The 20,165-nt window shown below is 40.1% G+C and overlaps 1 protein-coding gene and 1 non-coding gene across 2 annotated transcripts in view; one reads left to right on the top strand and one right to left on the bottom strand.

The window, feature by feature from the left end:
* Positions 1-20,165, bottom strand: part of Dym (dymeclin) — a gene marked incomplete at its 5' end in the record, with an annotated part of 409,766 nt that overhangs the window by 230,661 nt on the left and 158,940 nt on the right. The gene's annotated exons all lie outside the window — the stretch shown is intronic.
* Positions 2,421-2,553, top strand: LOC115068942. Its single transcript, XR_003848281.1, has one exon. It is a non-coding gene; the product is annotated as a small nucleolar RNA SNORA5 (small nucleolar RNA).

Genomic DNA, 20,165 nt, shown 5'->3' with positions numbered 1-20,165 from the left:
TGCTGTGATTGGACCACTACCCCTATATAAGCTTGTGCCTTCCTGCAATAAAGCAAACCTGTGTCACTGAACCTGGTCTCCTGTGTCTGAATGGTGTTCCGCTGACATAGTCTTCTCACCAGCCCTGCACTCTGGAACTGGGCAGAAGAGGCCACGACAGGAGGCAGAACAGGGCAAGCAGAAGAGCTGCCTCAGCACCAGGTGAGCAGAAGAGTGGCCTCAGCCCAGGGTGAGTGGAGGAGCAGCCTTGACCCCCATGAGAACAAAGGAGCGGCACCCACAAGAATGGAGGAGTGGCAGTAGCTGGCAATAACTGTGGGGAGCTGCCTGCCGTCCCTGCAGACGCCATTACAAGATGGCGCTCACATCCGGTTCATGCTGAGCAGTAAATAAGTCAGTACGCATGCCCGAAGTAATTTTCCACCTTCTAGTCTCTGCCTACCTTGTGGCGTGATATGGGCTGATGAGTTTGTGACCAATCAAGAGTTGCCACGTCCAAGACGGGCTTACTAACCTATATAAGGGCTGGGTTTCCGACATTCGGGGTCTTCGCCCTGTAAGCTTATGCTCTCCCTCTCAAGATGCATTAAAGCTTTTCTGCAGAAGGATCCTGAGTGTGCCGCGTCGTTCTTGCTGGCGAGACGATAGCGCGGGACAAAAGATGACCATGGATTTGATTAAAAAATGTCCCCCAGTGCATACTGAATAATCTGAGGTGTAAACATTGTGAAAGTAATGGAAAGACTGGGTTTGCAAAGAAATTTGTACAAAATAGCTATTCAGCATTTTATGATCACTGAAAAGTGTGCCTACTTTTTAAAGTCATTATATTTTACAAATTCCTTGACAAAAGGACTTATAGCTGTTGTAAAATTCTTCCCCAAACTTAAGTTTTAAGTTTTGATTCTTTACCATACATGCCGCAAGTATTACATCAATGATGTGAGAATCTGGAGCCATGAAATGAAACTAGTTCTGTGGAGACTGATTAAATATTTATGGCACATCCTTTGTGAAGCAGAGCTGGAAAAGCACACACAAGATAAAATGCTATCTAATTATGAGTTTAAAATCTACTGGGGTCATTAAAAATAGGAATAAATACTCCTAAAGAGGGAAATTACACCATCAACAGAGGACCAGCTCAGAGACATTTCCCAATTGGGGCCATACATATCACTAAACTATCCACACACCCTCATCCTGTTACCCACATGGGTGTGGTCACACACTCGACCCACACATCTGCCAGTGGGTAGGCAAGAATGTTGCTCATCACAAAAATGTGGCCATCACAAAAATAAAGCTCACTGGTGTGTGTGTGTGTGTGTGTGTGTGTGTGTGTGTGTGTGAGAGAGAGAGAGAGAGAGAGAGACAGAGAGAGAGATGCATGCATATCACACACATGTACACAAAAGAAAGCCTTCCAGATCAATGCTTTAGCCTGCTTAATGGATTTATGTATCCAACTGCCACAGTAACTGAATGACATCTCAGAACCTTATTTTAAAAAGCTTTTTTTTTAAGGAAAAGGTTTTCTTTTTAGATTTTTTAATTTTTAAGATTAGGTTCAAATCCTATCCTCAGAACAGGGAAGTTAAGCCTCTTACTCCTGGGTCTTTGTACCCTCTGCTAACTCTTGTTCCATCTCCTTCTGGAAAACTCCTATGCCCTCCATTCTTCAATTATGACCCTTCTTGATGAACACAGGCACATTTTAGTGCTTTTTCTTCCAAGTTCCCACTATGCCTGATGCTTGCTAGCATCAGAAACTTTACAAACTGAAGTGCTGTCTTTCTGCCCATTTTCAGTTGAAAGTTCTTTGAGAAGAGATGCTGCATTTTTGTTCCCTTAGTACTTAGCACAATGCTTGGCATAAAAAAGCATGGTATTTATTGATTTATGGGAGGAAAACTGGCAAAAATTAACATTCCAGATTCAATGATCTACAAATTAACTTGTTTATGGGAATTTCTGTGCATCAAAATTACCCTTATTTTATTCTGACAATCACAGTTTAGGTTGGAGTCATAACCATAAACATTAAAATTACCTCCTTCCTTAGCAGTGAGCAAAGGTCTATAAATCACTGACAATAAGAACTTACACAGTAAATTCTCTCCAAGGCCTTTAACTGCTCGTTTTTAAAAAGTCTTCAAAAATAAAACGCCCAAACCACGATCTGTCCCCTTTTCAGAAGTGTGAAAGATTTAATCATTTTAACCATCCTGGGTGCCTAACCAAATAGAAGGTTTTCATTTTCTTCCAACAGAGCAAAGAACTAGAATGACACCATTTACCTCATAGCTGGCCAACATGAATAACTAACAGTTACCACTGACTTCATTCTGTGAGTTATTTTAGACTATTTTGGATCAAATTAGCTATAGTTCTACTAATCTTTAAAATTGGGGTGCCCTTGCGGCCATGTCAAATTTGGTGCCTACCCTACCGATGGCAGGCACTGTCCAAAAGGCTGCCATAGAAACACTGTGACTCATGGGCCCTGTACCCCTTGCCTGGGCTCAGGGATAAATTTGATCACAGACATCAGAAAAATAAGTAAGTAAATAAATAAATAAATAAATAAATAAATAAATAAATTGGGGTGCCTTATACCTATCATTATTTTATTTTCTTTAAAATTTATTATTTTAAAATATTTTATTTATTATTTTTATTTTATGTGTATGAGTGTATTGCCTGCATGTATGTAAGTGCACCCATTTTGGGCAATGCCTGTGAAGGTCAGAAGAGAGCATGGAATCCCCTGGAACTGGAGTTAGGACAGTTGTTAGCTGCTATGTGGGTGGTGGGAATCAAACCTGGGTCCTCTGCAAATCTTTCCAGCCCCAAAACTTATTTATTATTTGTGTGTGTGTGGGTATGAGCACCACTTAGTGCAATGCCTGTGGAGGCCAGAAGAGAGCACTGGATCCCTCTGGAACTAGAGCTACAGATGGCTGTTAGCCACCAATTGGGTGCTGGGAACTGAACCCAGGTCCTCTGTCAGAGCAGCCAGTGCTCTTAATCATTGAGCCAGCTTACCAGCCCCTATAGAACCTTTTAAATGTAAAAGTTCTAAATGTAGGGCTGGGCATGGTGGTACATGCCTTTAATCCCAGTATTTGGGAGGCAGAGGCAGGATCTTTGTGAGTTCAAGGCTAGCCTGTTCTACATAGCAAGTTCGAGGTCAGCTGGGGTTACAGGGAGACTCTGTCTCAAAAAAAATTTTTAAAGTTAAAATGGTCAAGCTGGTACAAAGAGCCCATAAAGGGAGGAAGAGGTCATTGTAGACAGAAATGCAAGGTCAAGGGCTTTCCTGCTGATCCGCCACAGACGAAGAAAAGCAAAAATAAAGGAAGATCTGTGCCTTGATGGAAGAGACCTAAGTTTTTATCTCACATTCAAATAAAGTTACTAGTTTTCTAACTTTTCTCATTTCCATTTTGTTATAATCTAGGAGATTAACCCATAGCTAACCCATTAAGCAACTATAATTTAGGTGACAATTCAAAATATAAACATACTAAAAGCCAAATGACAAGACATAATATTTCCATATATTTACTGTCTGACCAAAGGATAAATCAACAAGAATAAGAGCTATAAGAACAGGGACAGGGAATACCGTAAGCTGTAAAGAGTTTAAAAAGTTATCAGGAAAACAATGCTGAGTGGGTATTACAGTTTGAACTGTTTGAAAGACACTAAGAGAAGGAACATGTCACAAACTAGTAGAAATATACTTGAAAAACACATAGAAAATGACTTAAATGCAAAATATTAAGAATTCCAAAGCTCAGAAATAAAAAGCACAAACAACCTGATAGAAAAGGATGAAAGTCTCACATTTCACCAAAGAAGATAGATGAAAGGTAAAGAATACATGAGAAGATGCTCAACATTATCAGTCAAAGGGAAAGGAAAATGAAAGGCACAGGACAGCACTACATACCTATTAAAATGACTTTCACAGAAACAAAACTAACTGCTGGTGAAGATGTAGAGTAACTGAAACTCTCATAGATTACAAACAGGAATGCAAAAATAGCACAGTCACTTTGGAAAAAGTATTGCAGTTTCAAATAAAGTTAGAGATAGCAACTGCCATTCAACTGATAACACCAATCCTAGGATTTACTCAAGAGAAATGAAAACTTAAGTTCCCACAGAATTTTCTATATAAATATTCATGGCAACTTCATGTACAACTGCCCACAAATGAAAACAACCCAAATATCCTTCAACGGGTGAATGCATAAACTGAACTAGCCATATAATAGAATACTGGCTCAGTAATAAGAAGGCACAATACACACAAGAACAGGGATACCATTCCAGATTCCTAAGACCACATACTGTATGGTTTCATTTATGACAATCTGGAAAAGGGAAACCACAGACAGAAAGGGGTTGGGTGGGTAGAAATATTTAACTACAAAGAAAGCACAGAGGACTGTTTAGAGACATGGAATTTTTCTTCAGATTGATTGTAATGGCAAGTATTAATAAACATGATTATCTGTATTTTCCAATTATAAACTAAAAAGAAAAATGTTTTCTGTATAAGTAAAAAAAAAAATTTTTTTTTAGTCTTTTTGAGACAGGGTCTCCCTGTAGCCCCAGATGGCCTGGAACTCACTATGTAGACCAGGCTGGCCTTGAACTCACAAAGATCAGCTTGCCTCTGCCTCCCACGTACTGGAATAAGTAAAACAAATTTTAACTGTCCTTAAAAATTAGAAACAATGACCATCTATAGTGAAGCATTATCCTATGCCTGCCAAATACATCACACATATTCTAGGGAAGAAGAAAATTAGGATATATATGTCTTTTTGAGACAGGGTCTCCCTGTAGCCCCAGCTGTCCTGGAACTCACTATGTAGACCAGGCTGGCCTTGAACTCACAGAGATCTGCCTGCTTCTGCCTCCTGAGGCATGAGCCACCACGCCCGGCTGGTTATATATTTTAAGCTCAGTTCCTTATGGGTTGTTAAAAATAGGATATTTTGAGACCCTGTCTCAAAAAGACCAAAAAAAAATCTTTTAAGATTAAATAATTTATAATCACTGTATACTTTACACATTTCTTACTCTATTCCAGACTCAAAAAAATGTCTTGCTAGTCTCAAAACAGAAATATCCTCTAGCAGACAACTGGAAATAAAGCCAAGTATTTACTGTAATCACAGAAATTTTCCAGCTTCCTACCAAAAGTATCAAGAAAAGCTTACCAGGCCCTAAACAGTATTGAGGTGGCTCATTCTATAGCAACCTGTGCACTGGCCCCAAACAAATAAGAGGTTTATTAAAGAATTATTTCTCAAGGTCTTAATGGAAGTCAGAGGAAATAGTCAATGAGGCACTAAATATTTAATTCAAAACACTCAGTATACTTGGTTTGGTAGTCTGAAACATATGCCTTATAGCTAATACAGTAGATTTTTGGCAGAAGAATTCATATTCTACCTGCCAAGAAATAAAATTCTAGACAAGAAAAAAGGTTGCATAATAAAACCAAGTAGAAAAACTAATAACCTATATACAGAAATAAAAGACAAGTATATATATCTAATGTATTTTAAAATGCACACAGAGTTTACTCAAATGAATACTTTTTTTTTTTTGGTCTCTTTTTTGAGATAGTCTCCCTGTAGCCCCAGCTGGCCTGGAACTTGCTATTTAGACCAAGCTGGCCTCGAACTCACAGGGACCTGCCTGCCTCTACCTCCTGACTGCTGAGATTAAAGTCGTGCCTAATTTAATGAACTCTCATATATATATAATATGGCCTATAGAGTATGATTTATGTCCTCCAATGTCATTCAGTGTGGATGCATTCACTGGACATACCAAGAGTTCCAACCCTGTAAGACAATGTCTTTTCCCTCCCACTTTTCCATGTCTATGCTGGGATTTTGACTAGTTTGACCTTGTATAGGACTTGTGCATACTGTTACCATTGCTATGAGCTCATATGATTAAATCACCAGCTGTCTGGAAGACTTACTTGCCTTGTGGTCATTCACTCCCTCTGGCTCTTAAAATCTTTCTACCTCTTCTTCTGCAATGGAACCTGAGCCTCCCAGAACTTGATGGTAAGACCCTATTGCTGAAGACAGGGCATACTTTAGACACAGGATTTGGAGCAATGAAGCTGGAACTGACCCGGAAGGCACTTCCCCTGAAGTCTAGTTCTAATAGCTTTGGAGAGCACTACAGAAGCTGGTAAGGGAGAACATCAATCGATGGTCCAACCCCAGCTTCAAGGCCTAAAAGTCACATCAATGACCAGCATAGCAAATGACATTGGTGCAGCAGTGGCATTTTTATCTTGGGTTAATCAACAGCTACCTAACTGAACTTAAAGCCCACTCAATGGGAGGACACTCATGTCTGGTACTGTAAACCTAGCCAAATACACATAGCTAGAGAGGTCACAGATCTTAGAGAAAATACCAAGGCTCTCATAACCCTACACAAATGTAATTTCTTACTATGTACAAAATATGAATCCTTAAATTTACAGACAAGCATCCCAGTCACCACCCATCAAAGTAGCTTCTTCGTCAACAGACAAATTATTACAGTTACAACACTGGTCACACACAGAGATGCTCTGTGAATTGCCCAAGCCTAAGTGGCACATCTAGGAAGCAATCTCTATACCTAAGACTCAGGGAACATAGAACAAGGATGAAGAGAACAATAATGCATCTTTCAATTCTCATCAATGAAGCTCCCTCATGCAACAGAGGGCCAGGAACACTAAAGGCCACAAATAGCCAAAATGTAGAGAATAAGATTCTGCAGAGTGTGGGTCCTTAGACAGGACTCCTATATTGAAGTCCACCTACTCAGGGCTCAGGGACCATTGCAGAAGAGGGGGCAGAAAGACTATAACAGCCAGGGAGGAGGTACATGATCGTAGGGAAGTAATCTTACAGATGCCTGGGAACCTACAGCAATGATGTCGGCATGTATAAGACCCATGCAAATTTAGGCAGACAAAAACCCAGCACAGAATCATGGAAATGAACAGCAAGCCCCAATCTTAGTCAAAAGATTATTGGCAGCTGGGTGAGGAAGTGCTGATTTTCTTGAAGGGAGTTAGCCTATCTTGGGACACTAACTTTACATAATAGACCTTATCACAAATGACAGAATGAATGCGTGAGTTCCACTGGGGGAGCTATGGGAGGGTGCCAAAGGGGAAGGAGGGAAGGGGTACAAAGATGATTTTCTGTATTAATTACACAAAAATTCAATACAAAATTAAATTTTTTTTAAAATGAAATGTTGGGCTAGGAATGTGGCTAAAGTAAGTTTTTCTCTAGATCTACGACCTCTCTATCCATGTGTATTTGGCTGTTTGTACCACACATGAATTCCCTCCCACTGAGGAGGCCTTAATTCCAATTAGATAGCTGTTGATTATCCCCAAGATCCGAGTGCCACCACTTCACCAATAGTGATAGCTTGCAGGGCAAGTCATTGTTGTTTATTAGGGTTCACTGCTGGGTAGGACAATTGATTGGTTTTCTCCCTTGGCAGCTTGTCTTCAATACCATGAGAGCTAGTCTTCAGGGAGGAGGCTAAATAATGCTTAGATGGTATGGATAGACAGAGGGAAATGGATTAGTTCAAAGTCCTACTGAAAAATACACATACAATGAATATATGAATACATGTGTATAGTTGAAGGCTATATAGCAAAAAACACAGTGCCAGGCAGGAGAAACCTCCCTTTGAGTTGAAGAGACTCCCAAAATAACAAAGGCTATTGCCACAAGCCCTCGATTGCCATCCAGAACTTGAAGATCAAGACCCTGTTTCCGAGGACAGGACACATTTCAGACACAGGACTTGGAGCAATTGAGCTGGAACTGACCAGTGCACTATTTAAGGACATGTGTTCTAATTTTTGCCTTAGGTATTCACTCATATGTACACATATATGAGAAAATACACCCCCCCCCACACACGTATTTAAGCAATGGAACCCTTTCTTCAAATGAAACCAGATGTGAAACAACAATGTCTAAAACAGAAAAAAGCCAGAGCAGAGCTGCTTTGGGAAGAGCAGAGAGGATGTCCTGGTGCCCTATCTGCTCTGTTGTCACCAACAAAGGAAAGGAGAGACCTGCACAAGAACAGATTGCAAAACCAAGCCTTAACACATTGTTTCTAAGTAACAAAATCAGAGAATTGTGCATTGGAACAGATCTAGAGAACCTTGGATTAGAAGGGACATTATTTTCCATCTACCTCTCTTGTGACTTAAGTTCTAGTTCTTTCACAGGGTTAGTAGAATGTGGAGGTCATAGACACACCTTTGCACAGTGTTCAGTCTGAAAGATACTGAAATATATGAAATGGCTTCCACATCCCTCAAAGTTACTAACATCAGCATGTTGACATGGCAAAACAAAGTCAAGTGGAGTAGATGGATTTGTACTTGGTTCCTCAGAGCTAATGGCAGTCTAGATTCAATTGTAATGAATTAAGTAGTCACTGAAATGTTGAATTCTAGGACACTTTTGGACTAGCATATCTGGAGCTGAAAATTTTCCAGAAAAAAAAAAACTTAGTTCAAGTCCAAATACAAACTGTAAGCATGAACAAGACTTGAAATGGCCACACATGATGACCAAAACTGATAGTCTGCATCTGATTTTACTCCTGCTGATTGCAAAGGGATAGAGGTTGAAGACAAACTTTCAGCAGGAAACATTAACTGATATCAAATTAAAACTATGCATTTCCTTTACAATAACAATCCACTACATATATGTCCCCAAATTCTTTATTGCTAGTCCATTGACAGTGTTTAGTTGCTCAACCTACGAAATATATATATAGGCTGTAAGTTTTAAGACAGCAATGACTTGAACTTCATGCAGTTGGAATTCTCCCCTTGCCCTCTTACCCTGCACTCTGTGCACCATGTCACCATCAGTGGAAGTGGTCAGCAAGTCATCCAGAAACTCTCCTGGATTAAAGTGAATGGCTTATTCCTAAACTGCACTTTGATTTTTTTTTAAAGTAGATAAGATACACATTATAGCAATTCAAAATCCAAATAATGCCAAAATTCAGGGACTAGTAACAGGCTGGGGGTCTAGCTGAGACTCAATACAATGCCCAAAAATATGCCATTCACCAGCACAGTTGGAGGGGGAAAAGTATCCTCTGCAGCTTCATCAAATAGCTTATCCCACTCAAAATGTCACACAGGGACTAACATTTTGATTCATTCAAAAATAATTACTAAGATTTTCTCTGCAAAAGCACCATGTCACATATATAAGAATAGAAAAACAAATCAACACTAGCTGCTCTTTTAGGGTTAGAAACTTTGTGCTCAGCTGTCAAGTTACATATGCTGCTTAATTATGGACTTCACATCAATGTGACCCTAAGGACCTTTAATTGGTCATAAAGACACTGAGTCCCCTGTTTCTTGGTTTCCAGTGACACATCTGGTGGAGCAGAGGCTTTTAGATGGTCCCTGGTGATCCACTTATCCCTTTCTTCTAACAGGTTTTTCAGGTGGGTACTGCTGAATCGGCCATTTCTCAGCTTCCACTGCTATGGAGTATGACCACATGTCTAAATTTGGGTTTACTAGATCTCCTAGCAGCTACTAGAAACTGTCCCTTAGATTCATCCTAGTGCCTCAACTTACCTTTTATTTTTGTCTCTCTATCTGGTGCCATGATCTGGTATGTCACTGGAAGCATAAGAAGGAAGATCAGGCCTCAGGAATGGGGGAGGTCCCTGAAAGGAGTTTGCATCTGAGGATACTTTGATAGGCAGACTGTTCCTCGTCCAAAGAAGGCTGATGTCAAATGGAATTAGCAGGGTTGGGAGTATAGTGGCAGAGTACTTATCTAGCTTGAATGTGGCCCTAGGTTCTATCCCCCAATGTTACAGAAAAGAAGTGGGGATTGCAGAAGGAATTCAAATTCAAATTATAGAACAGACTTCAGCAAGATGGCTGACTAGAGGAGTTTGGTGCACTTCCCTCCATAACATAATGCCCAAACAGGGGAGGAGAAAACAAAACAAAACAAAACACAACACCACAACCTATTTCACTGGAGTATTTGAGGCAGAGCAACAACTATAACAGGGATGTGGCAGAGATATTGCAAATCATGGATACAGATAGTGGTTTGAATAAAAATGAACTAAGCACTGAAGTTCTGCTATTCCAGCTCTTGAGATCAACCCTGAACCAAGAAGGGTTTGGTAGTGTGGAAAGGCTAAGAAGGAAGCCCTCATGGGGCCCTTTCATACTTGAGGCATTTGCTGCTGGAGAACTGTGTAGCATTTGCAGGCTCTGAGCCCAGTTTGGGGAGCTGAAATGGCAGGGAGAAAGAGCCTAGCTCATACTGTACCCCATGCAAGGCTCTTACTGTACAGAGGCATTCTGGGATCCTAGGACATACCTGAGCAACTAACCCCAGAGGCTTGCAGAATCCAGCCTTGTCAATTGGCCCTACCCAGTTTCCCATAGCCGTACGAGGCATGTGGGTAGTCCATTCTGAGTGGGACAGCCCACAAAGGTCCCCAGAAAACAATACAGCAGACCTGTTCTTATATACTCTCTGCACCCTAAGCAGCTAAGTGGCCTATCCATGCACGCATAGACCCAGAAAGTAACGAGGTCCCCAGAGTGGTTCCATACACATTGATCCTGGGAAGCATGTAGGCAATCAGCCTTGAGCAGTCTGGCCCATTAAGGCCTACTCTCCTACTGCTCCAGGAGGCAGCCAGGCAATCTGCCCTAAACAGCTCACTAGGGGCCCAAGAGAAGTCTAGGGAAGCAGACAAGTTTCCCTGACGACCATGCATCCATGACCCTAAGAAGCAACCATATAGTGTTCCCTAAGTCATTGGACCAACCAAGACTCCCAGGAAACAACCAGTGGCCCAACCTATCTATGGTCGTAAGCGGCCAAAGCAGCATGTTCTCTTAAGTTCAGCCATAGAGGTCCTGACAAGCAGATGCTTGGCTCTGACAACCTGAGCCTTGGGAAGCAGTTGTACACACCTTCCTGAGCTAGTTAACCCATGGAAAACTCTAGAAAGTCACCCATTACATGACACTCCTAGTGACAGATGCTCTACCTGAGTCTGTTGGTATGGTCTACCCCATCATGTCCCCTTCCAGACATTCACAGGAATCTCACTACTGGGCACTGCACCCACCTGGGCCCACTACAGGGATCCTATTCACACAATTCATGGAAAGTAACAGGCACCTTATACCTGCAGCTGGGCATACAAAATCCACAGCTGCGAGTGAACCTACATTGCCTAATAGGGCTCACACCAAATGGCAGTGCTGCCATAGTCTCTGCAGCCTAGGTCACTGGATTATCCAACTACAGAGGCAACAGTAATATTAAATAAAGCACCTGCACCAAAGCATATCCAACCAACACCCTGGACATATAACCAACAGAAAAACTTTGACAACCAAAGTTACTCTGTATGAAAGCAGTAGAAGCAATTGATCCACCAGATGCACAGTATCAAAGTAGGAGTGCGGCTGACTGTGGTGGTGCACACCTTTAACCCCATCACAGGGTAGGCAAAGGCAGATGGACCTCCGTGTGTTCAAAGTCAGTCTGGTCTATATAGCAAGTTCCAAACTAGCCAGGGCTACATAATGAGATCCTGTCTCAAAAAAATAAACAACAATAACAAAAATAGGAGCACAGGAAATGTGAAAAAACAAGGTAATGGGATGTTTTTAAAAAGGTCTTCAGCAACAAACTCCAAAGAAAAGGAAACTTAAATAAATAAAAAACTCAGTATAGTTAAGAGCACCCACATGGTGGCTAAGAATCATCAGTAACTCCAGTTCTTGGGGATCCGGATGCCCTCTTCTAGCCTCTGCAGTTATTGCACATACATGATACACTTATGTACATGCAGGCAAAATTTTACAAGGGTTGTTGACCACCATGTGGGTGATAGGAACTGAACCCAGGTCATCTGGAAGAACAGTCAGTGCTCTTAACCACAGAGTCATCTCTCTAGTCCCCTAAATAAATTATTTTTTCTTTTTGTTCTTTTTGACACAGGGTCTCTCTGTAGCCCCAGCTGGTCTGGAACTCACTATGTAGACCAGGCTGGCCTTGAACCCAGGGAGATCCTCCTGCCTCTGCCTCCCAAGTGCTGGGACTAAAGGTGTGTGCCACCACATCCAGCTATAAATCTTTTTTTTTAAAGTTTTAAAAAACTACATTGAAATCGCTTCTCGGCCTCTTGGTTAAGATCAAGTGTAAAAACTACTACATTGAAGAGCCTCAATAGCAAAACTGACTAAACAGAAAACCAAATTTTTTTCAATAATATAGCTAGATTTTTAAAATTAAAAATAATGAAAAGTTCTTTCAAGGACTATGTGACACCATGAAGGAAGCATGAAAGAGAAGGAAAAAATGTGCAGAAAACTTTATAAAGATCAGGAAAACCCTTACCAATCTTAGAAAAGATACCTCCAAGTCTAGGAAGCTCAGACCCTAAAGAGAGTCAACCAAAAATAATTCTCCCCAAGGCATGTTATGGTCAAACTGTCAAGAGTCAAACTGTCAAAGAAGGAACTCTTAAAGACTGCAGGGAAAAAAAAAAAATCACCTATAAGGAAATTCCCATAACACTAACAGTTATTAACCTTACAGGCCAGGAAAGAATAGGAAGCGATATTGAACATTCTAAAAGGGGAAGGCGGGGGATACAATCAGAAATACAGGAAAGTTATCCTTTAGAAATGAAAAACAAAGTCAGACAAGGTAGCTCATGACTATAATCCTCAACACTCAAGAGAGAAACAAGCAAGAGAATTACAAGTTTAAAGCTTGTGATGGTTTGAATGAGAATGTCCCCCATAAGCTCCAAGTATTTGGACATTTTGTCCCCAGTTGGTGGAGCTGTTTTGGGAGGCCTTAGAAGGTGTGGCCATGCTGGAGGAAACACATGGGGGGGAGGTGCTTATAGAGTTCTTAAGCCTTGCCAGAACTCTAGTCACTCTTGTTTCCTGTGCCTGCATGAAGATGTGACAGCTTAGCTTCTGCTCCTCCTCCAGCCACCTCTGCCACCATGCCTCCTCTCCATGATGGACACTTACCCTTTGGAACTGTAAGCTCAAATATACTCTTCCTTGTATAATTTGCTTTGGTCAGTGTTTCTATCGCAACAACAGAAAAGTAACTAATATAAGGGTAGCCTGGGCTATATAGTGAGACCCTATCTTAAAAAAATCAAAAAATAAAGGAGGTGAGGAGGAAGAAAGGAAAGAAGAAGACTTTACAGAACAAAAACTGGATGTAATTCACTATCACCAACCCACCAATTGAAGAAATGCTTAAAGTCTTATGTTAGATAAGACAGAATTATAACTATCATCATAAAAATATGTAAAAGTATAAAAATCAACAATGGAGCAGACACATAAGAGAGAAAAGAATCAAATCAACCAACAAAAACCCACCATAACTATAACAATAAACAACAGTACAGCCGGACATGGTGGTACATGCCTATAGTCCCAGTACTCAGGAGGCAGAGGCAGGCAGATCTCTGTGAGTTCAAGGCCAGCCTGGTCTACACAGTGAGTTTCAGGCCAGCTAGGGCTACAGGGAAACCCTGTTTTCAAAAAGACCAAAATGAACAAACAAACAAACAAACAAAAAACAAAACAAAACAAGAGAGGGAGAAAGTAACAAAGGATATACAAACAAGAAAAACATCAACAGAGTGACAGCAGTATGTCTCTACTTGTCAATAATAACCTGAATATAAATATATTAAATACTCTAATTAAAGATACAGACTGGCTAAATGGATTATTGATTTATCTATCTAAACACTAAGCAATATAATGACTCCTGTTGAAAAGCCACTTCAACAGTAAGGATACACACAGACTGAAAATAAAAAGGTGGAAAAGATATACCATGTAAATAGAAACAAAAAGCAAAAATGAGCAGCTATACCTGTATTAGACAAAACATACAATTTTAAATTAAAAGCTGCACAAAGAGGCCAAAAAGTCACTAGAATAAAGGGATTAATTCAACATGACAAAATAATTATTGTAAATATTTATGTACCCAAACATTGAAGCACCTAATTGAAATTTTTTTTTTGACAGGGTCTCCTGGGAGCCTCAGCTGGCCTGGAGCTATGTAGACCAGGGTGGACTTGAACATTAAAGGTGTGCACCATCATATCCAGCTTTGAAGCACCCGATTATATGAAGCAAATATTAGCTTTAGAAAGAGAAACACCAAATGCTGGTGAGGATGTGGGGGAAGGGGAACACTCATTCATTGATGGTGGGACTGCAAACTAGTGCAACCAGCGTGGAGAAAGATGAGGAACAAGACAAAACTGCCCACTTTGCCATTCTTACTCAATATAGTATTTGAAGGCTTCACTAGAGGAATGGGATAAAGAATGGGAGGGAGGGAGGGAAGAAAAAAGAAAGAGAGGAAGGAAGGAAGGAAGGAAGGAAGGAAGGAAGGAAGGAAGGAAGGAAGGAAGTCAAATTACTTCTGTTTGGAGATGACGGGATTTTATTAAGTCTCCATCAAACTGTTAGATGAATTCAGGATGGTTTCAAGATGTGAAACCAACATACAAAAAGTAAGTTTTTTTAATATCAAAAATGGAATTTCTGAGGAAAAAAACAAGAAGCAGCCCCATTCACAATAGGTACAAATATATAAATAAAATGCCATGCTAGTTAGTTTTTGTCAACTTGACACAAATGAGAAACACCTGGGAAGAGGGAACCTCAATGGAGGAATTGTCTCTATTAGATTGGCCTATAGACATGTTTGTGGAGCATTTTCTTGATTGTTGAGTGATATAGGTTGTATAAGAAAGCAGGCTGAGCACAGATCAGAAGGAAGTAAACCAGTGAAGCATAATTTCTGTTTCAGCTCCTGCCTCCAGAATGCTGCCTGGAGTTCCTCCCCTGGCTTCCCTCAGTGATGAACTACCCCCTGGAAATGTAAGACTAAATAAACCCTTTCTTCCCCAAATTGCTGTTGGTCATAGTGCTTATCATAGAAACAGAAAGCAAACTAGAATAAATACTTAGGAAAAAAATTTAAGCAAAGAAGTGAATGATCTCTAAAATGAAAAGTACAAAACACCAATGAAAGAAATGTCTGAGGATTCATATGGTAGAAATATATTCCAGGTTCATGAATTGTAAGAATTAACATTATTAAAATGTCCATACTACTCAAAGCAGTCAACAGATTCAATGCAATTCCTATCAAGTTACCAACAGGCATTCTTTACAAAAAATGGAAAAAATTCGTAAAATTTGTATAGCAACACAAAAGACACCAACTGGTCAAAGCACCTAAGCCAAATACTAAAGCTAGAGACATTACAATACCTGATGTAGAAGCATGCTACAAATCAATAAAACTAGAGCAACATAGTACTGACATAAGACACACAGATGTGGAACCAAAGAGAAAACTCAAGACAGAGAAATTCACATATTCACATACAACAAATTTCCAACAAAGTTAGCAAGAACAGGCATTAGAGAAATGAAATGCTTTTCAGTAAGTGTCACTGGGAAAACTGGATCCCCATCTGTCAAAGAACAAAACTAGACCACTACCTCTCACCATACATAGATCAATTCAAAAGTCAATCAGAGATGCAAACTTAAGACCTGAAAGCACTGGAAGAAATTGGGCTAGGGATACAGCTCAGTAGTAGTGACTGCCTGGGAAGCACAAGGGCCTGGGTCTAACATCCAGCCCTGAGAAACGGAAAATGAAAAGAACATATTGGTCTTCTTCATGACACTGGTCTGGTCAAAAAGGCATTGGATATAGCCAAAAAGCACTGGCACAAATGTGAAAATTGACAAATGGGATTATACCAAACTGAAAAGTGCTCTGTACACTTAAGGAAACAATCAACCAAGAGAAGAAACAACTTGGGGAAAATATTTACAAACTATTGATCCTATGAGAATTTACTTTGCAGAATACACAAATAACCCAAACAACTCGACATTAATATTAAAAATCCAATTTAAAAAATAGGCTGGAGGGGCTGAAGAGATGGCTCAGTGGTAAAGAAAGAGCACAGGCTGTTCTTGCAGAGGACCTAGGTTCAGTTCCCAGCACCCTAATGGCGAATAACAAAGTCTGTAACTCCAGTTCCAGAGGATCCAACACCTTCTCCTGATATCCATGGTCACTGCATGATGCAGGTGCCCTTACATACATGTAGGCAATATATTCACACACACACACAAAAGGCTGGAGAGATGACTCAGTGGTGAAAGGTACTGACTGCTCTTGCAGAGGAACTGGGTCCAGGTCTAACAACAACTATTTGTACATAACTCTAGTTCTAGGGGATCCAATGGCCTCCTCTGGCCTTCATAAGTATTGCATGCACATACTTGCCTACATACTTGCAGGCAAAACACACATACACATAAAATAAAGAAATATTATTTTTATTTTATATATATATATTTATATATATATATTTGGCAAATGATCTGAACAAAAATTTCTCAAGAGGAAACACAAACAGACAATAAGTATGGGAAAAACAGTCAACACCATTAGGTATAAAGAAAATGCAAATCAAAACTACAAGGAGATAGCATTTCATTCCAGTTAAAGCAGCTATTATCAGAATGCATAGACAGGAGGATCATGAGTCCAAGCCAGTCTGGGTTACCAAACCTAACAAGAAGCTATTATTAAAAAGACAAAAAAACAAACACTAATGAGAATATGGAAAACAGAAATTCTCACACATAATTAGTGGGATGTAAATTAATACAGTGATTTTAAAAACTAGTATGCAGATTTCTTTGAAAAATCACAACTAGTAAGATCCAACAATCCTACTACTGGCTGTATTTCTGAAGAAATTGAGATCAGTACATCGAAGATACATCTAGATACTTCCATATTGACTGCAATACTCTTCACAAAAGCCAAGATACGGTGTCAACTTAGAGGTCCATCCATCACTGAGCAAATGGGTAAGATGATGTTATAGGTACAAATACAATAGAATATTATTCATCTAGAAAAAGAACGAACTCTGTCACTTGAAGTAAAACTGATGAGACTGGAAGACATTATGTTAAGTGAAAAAACACCAGGCACAGAAAGATAAACACTAAATGTTCTCACTTATATGCAGAAGTAAAAAGTAGATTTCAAAGAAGTAAAGAACAAATAAGGTGCCAAGAAGGAAGAATGAAAAGATGGTTGACAGGTGTGCAAGTGCAGCTCAACAGAAGTGACTTCTAATGTTCTATAGCACAGCTGAACAACTATGGTTGATAATGACTAAATGATTATTTCAAAATAGCTACCTCAGAGGATTTCGAATGTTTCTAACTCAAAGAAATGATGCATATCAGAGGTGCTATACAAAATATCCTGATCTAATCATTACACATCATGTATATGCACTGAAAAGTCATACCCCACCCCATAAAAATGTCAAATTACTGTGTGGCAATTTAAAATTAAAAAGTATTTTTAGCAAGAATAACATACCTTAAATCGGGAATATTCAGATGTGCACACAGACCCTTAAAAGCAGAGAATTTCCTTTGGCTGGAGTTAGAGAGATGAAGTCTGAAGGACCAAGCACAAGCAGAAGGAGGCCATGCACCACTGAGCACTCAGATGTAGAGGCCCATGTGCAAGGACCAGATGGAGAGCTAAAAAGAGCCCCAAGTTGAGTGTCAGCAAGGCATAAGGCCACCTCAGACCTATAGTCACAAGGAACGGAATTCTCCCAACAACCTCAACAAGCTTGAAAGGAGGTTCTTTTCAGACTTTATCAATAAAAGCCCAGAAGGCCAACATTTTGACATAACCTTGTAAAACCTGTAGCAGAGAAAAAGAACTGAAAAGCCATACTCTGACCTAAAGAGTGGAGAAACAAGCCTGTGCTGTGTAACCTGGCAGTCTGAGTCTTTTGTTGCAGCTGCAAATGGAAAGCAGCAGACTAGGGCTGAATTCCCTGAGCAGCCCTCAAAGGACTGAGTTGGATTTCTACTTGGAAAGCAATGAAATTATTTTTTAAGTTACTGTGTTTTTCTGTTATTTACAGGTGAATCTAAATCTGAATGATACACGTGTTGAAATCCTTTCAATACAAAACAGTATTATGACCACCACCTAAAGAATAACAGAGTTAAAGGAAAAATGTTATTTCAAATTGGGAAGAGTTTTTTAAGAAAGTGATGTGGTATTAACACTTAGAAAAACATTAATAAAGTCTTTAACTTTTTAAGTTATAGGAAAGAAAGGTGCATGATACTCGAAACTATTTTCTCTACAATCCAATTTTAAGAAAGTCCACTGTCCAGACTAGTCAGAGTTGGTAGTTATAAGACACAAGAAGGCTAATTAATACCATCAAAACATATGCAGATGGTACAGTAGGAAAGAAAAGAACTATTTCAAGCAAGTGCTATATTTTACAGTGAAAGGAAAAAATACATAGCACTTAGAAAATGCCTATTAAACCTTAACATTGCCACAATAATTACCTCCTCCTAAGTATAATACGTAGAGTAGAATCTGTACACTACCTCTTATCATAAGGACTGAAATCTGCAAGCGAAATATGTTTAATTCAATCTTCAAAATGAGATGTCTGATTTCTAGATATACCATGAACACAAAATTTACACAAAATCCTATAGGATTTGGGAATATAGCTCAGTTGGTAGAGTGCTTGCCTAACATGGATGAAGACTTGAGTTCTGAATGTCTAGAATTCTAACACTCTGGAGATGCAGGCAGGAGGAACAAAAGTTCATGGTCATCCTTGGCTACCTACTGAGTTTGCAACCACTCCAAACTACATTTTCAGAACTTCTCTCATCTCTCAAAAAACCCCCACAAAAACTGGCCATCAAGATGATTCAGAAGGTAAAGGTGCTTGCTGTCATGCCCGAGGACCTTGGTTCAATCCTCAGGTCCCACGTAGTGGAGGGAAGAAGCTGACTCTTACAAGTTACCCTGTGCTCTTCACATGCATACTGTGAAATGCTGACCCACAGGCATGTACACATGCATGCATGAGTGTATACATGTATGTGCATGCACACACATACAATGCAAAAAAGCAAAACAACCCCACAAATACTATGATTTAATTATAACTTCTTTCCTAGAATATTTTATTCATATTTCAGATATCAGTTTGAATAATATAAAATTTAAACCTTCATTTAAAACCTTTTAGAGGCAGAAGATACAGTTCAGTGGTAGAGCATTTGCCTAGCACACTGAGTTCAATCCCAAATACTGGAGATGGGGTGAGGGGAGAGAAAGAGGCAGAGTGAGACAGAATAAGTAAGACTTTAAAACCTATTAAAAGGATTTCCAGTGCTTTCCTATGAGAGTGGTCTGAAGAACCAGTTAACATATGTGATCACATGTCAACAGTCATTTTCAGTCATGCTATTGCTATTTCAAAATACCAATATTTTGTATTGTGTTTCAGTTTGATCAATTATGTTCCACTTTAAGTAAAACAGTATATGGAAAAAGGAACTGTATAAATAGGAACTCAGAAAGGGAAAGAGGCAAGAGCAAATTCAAAATGCTGGCTAACAATTATTGAGGAACAAAACAGCCTCTAGCTCTCCTAGCCTGCACTCCTATCCTTAGGCCTCTTGGGGTAAGTCTATAGCGCAGCCCTCCACGCATTGACTCCCCAAGCCACATTCACCCTTCCATCTCCCCCACGTTCGCTACTCCCAGTTTGGGACCTGCGCCATTCCTAGTCTTGGGGCCCCAGACACCTGGGGAACCAATACTGCTTCCTGATCCTTCTCACCCAGACCAACTTAGTGCCTTTCTTGGGCCCCAGGAGCACCACTTCTGGTCCTGGCCCCGCCCTCACCTCTCTCTGCGTCCCTGGATCTGCACCACCGGCTAACTATCCTAGCCTGCACCCCTATCCTCAGGCCTCTTGGGGTAAGTCTATAACACAGCTCTCTGGGTGCCTTGACTCCCCAAGCCACATTAACCCTTCCACCTCCCTCGCTGTTCTCTACTCCTAGTTTGGGACCTGCGCCATCCCTAGTCTTGGGGCCGGAGACACCAGGG

Source organism: Nannospalax galili, unplaced genomic scaffold (genome assembly GCF_000622305.1).
Source record: "Nannospalax galili isolate Female #2095 unplaced genomic scaffold, S.galili_v1.0 scaffold169, whole genome shotgun sequence".
Classification (NCBI taxonomy): Eukaryota; Metazoa; Chordata; class Mammalia; order Rodentia; family Spalacidae; genus Nannospalax; species Nannospalax galili.
The sequence above is the reverse complement of the archived record's forward strand: the minus strand, read 5'-3'. Positions and strand labels throughout refer to the sequence as shown.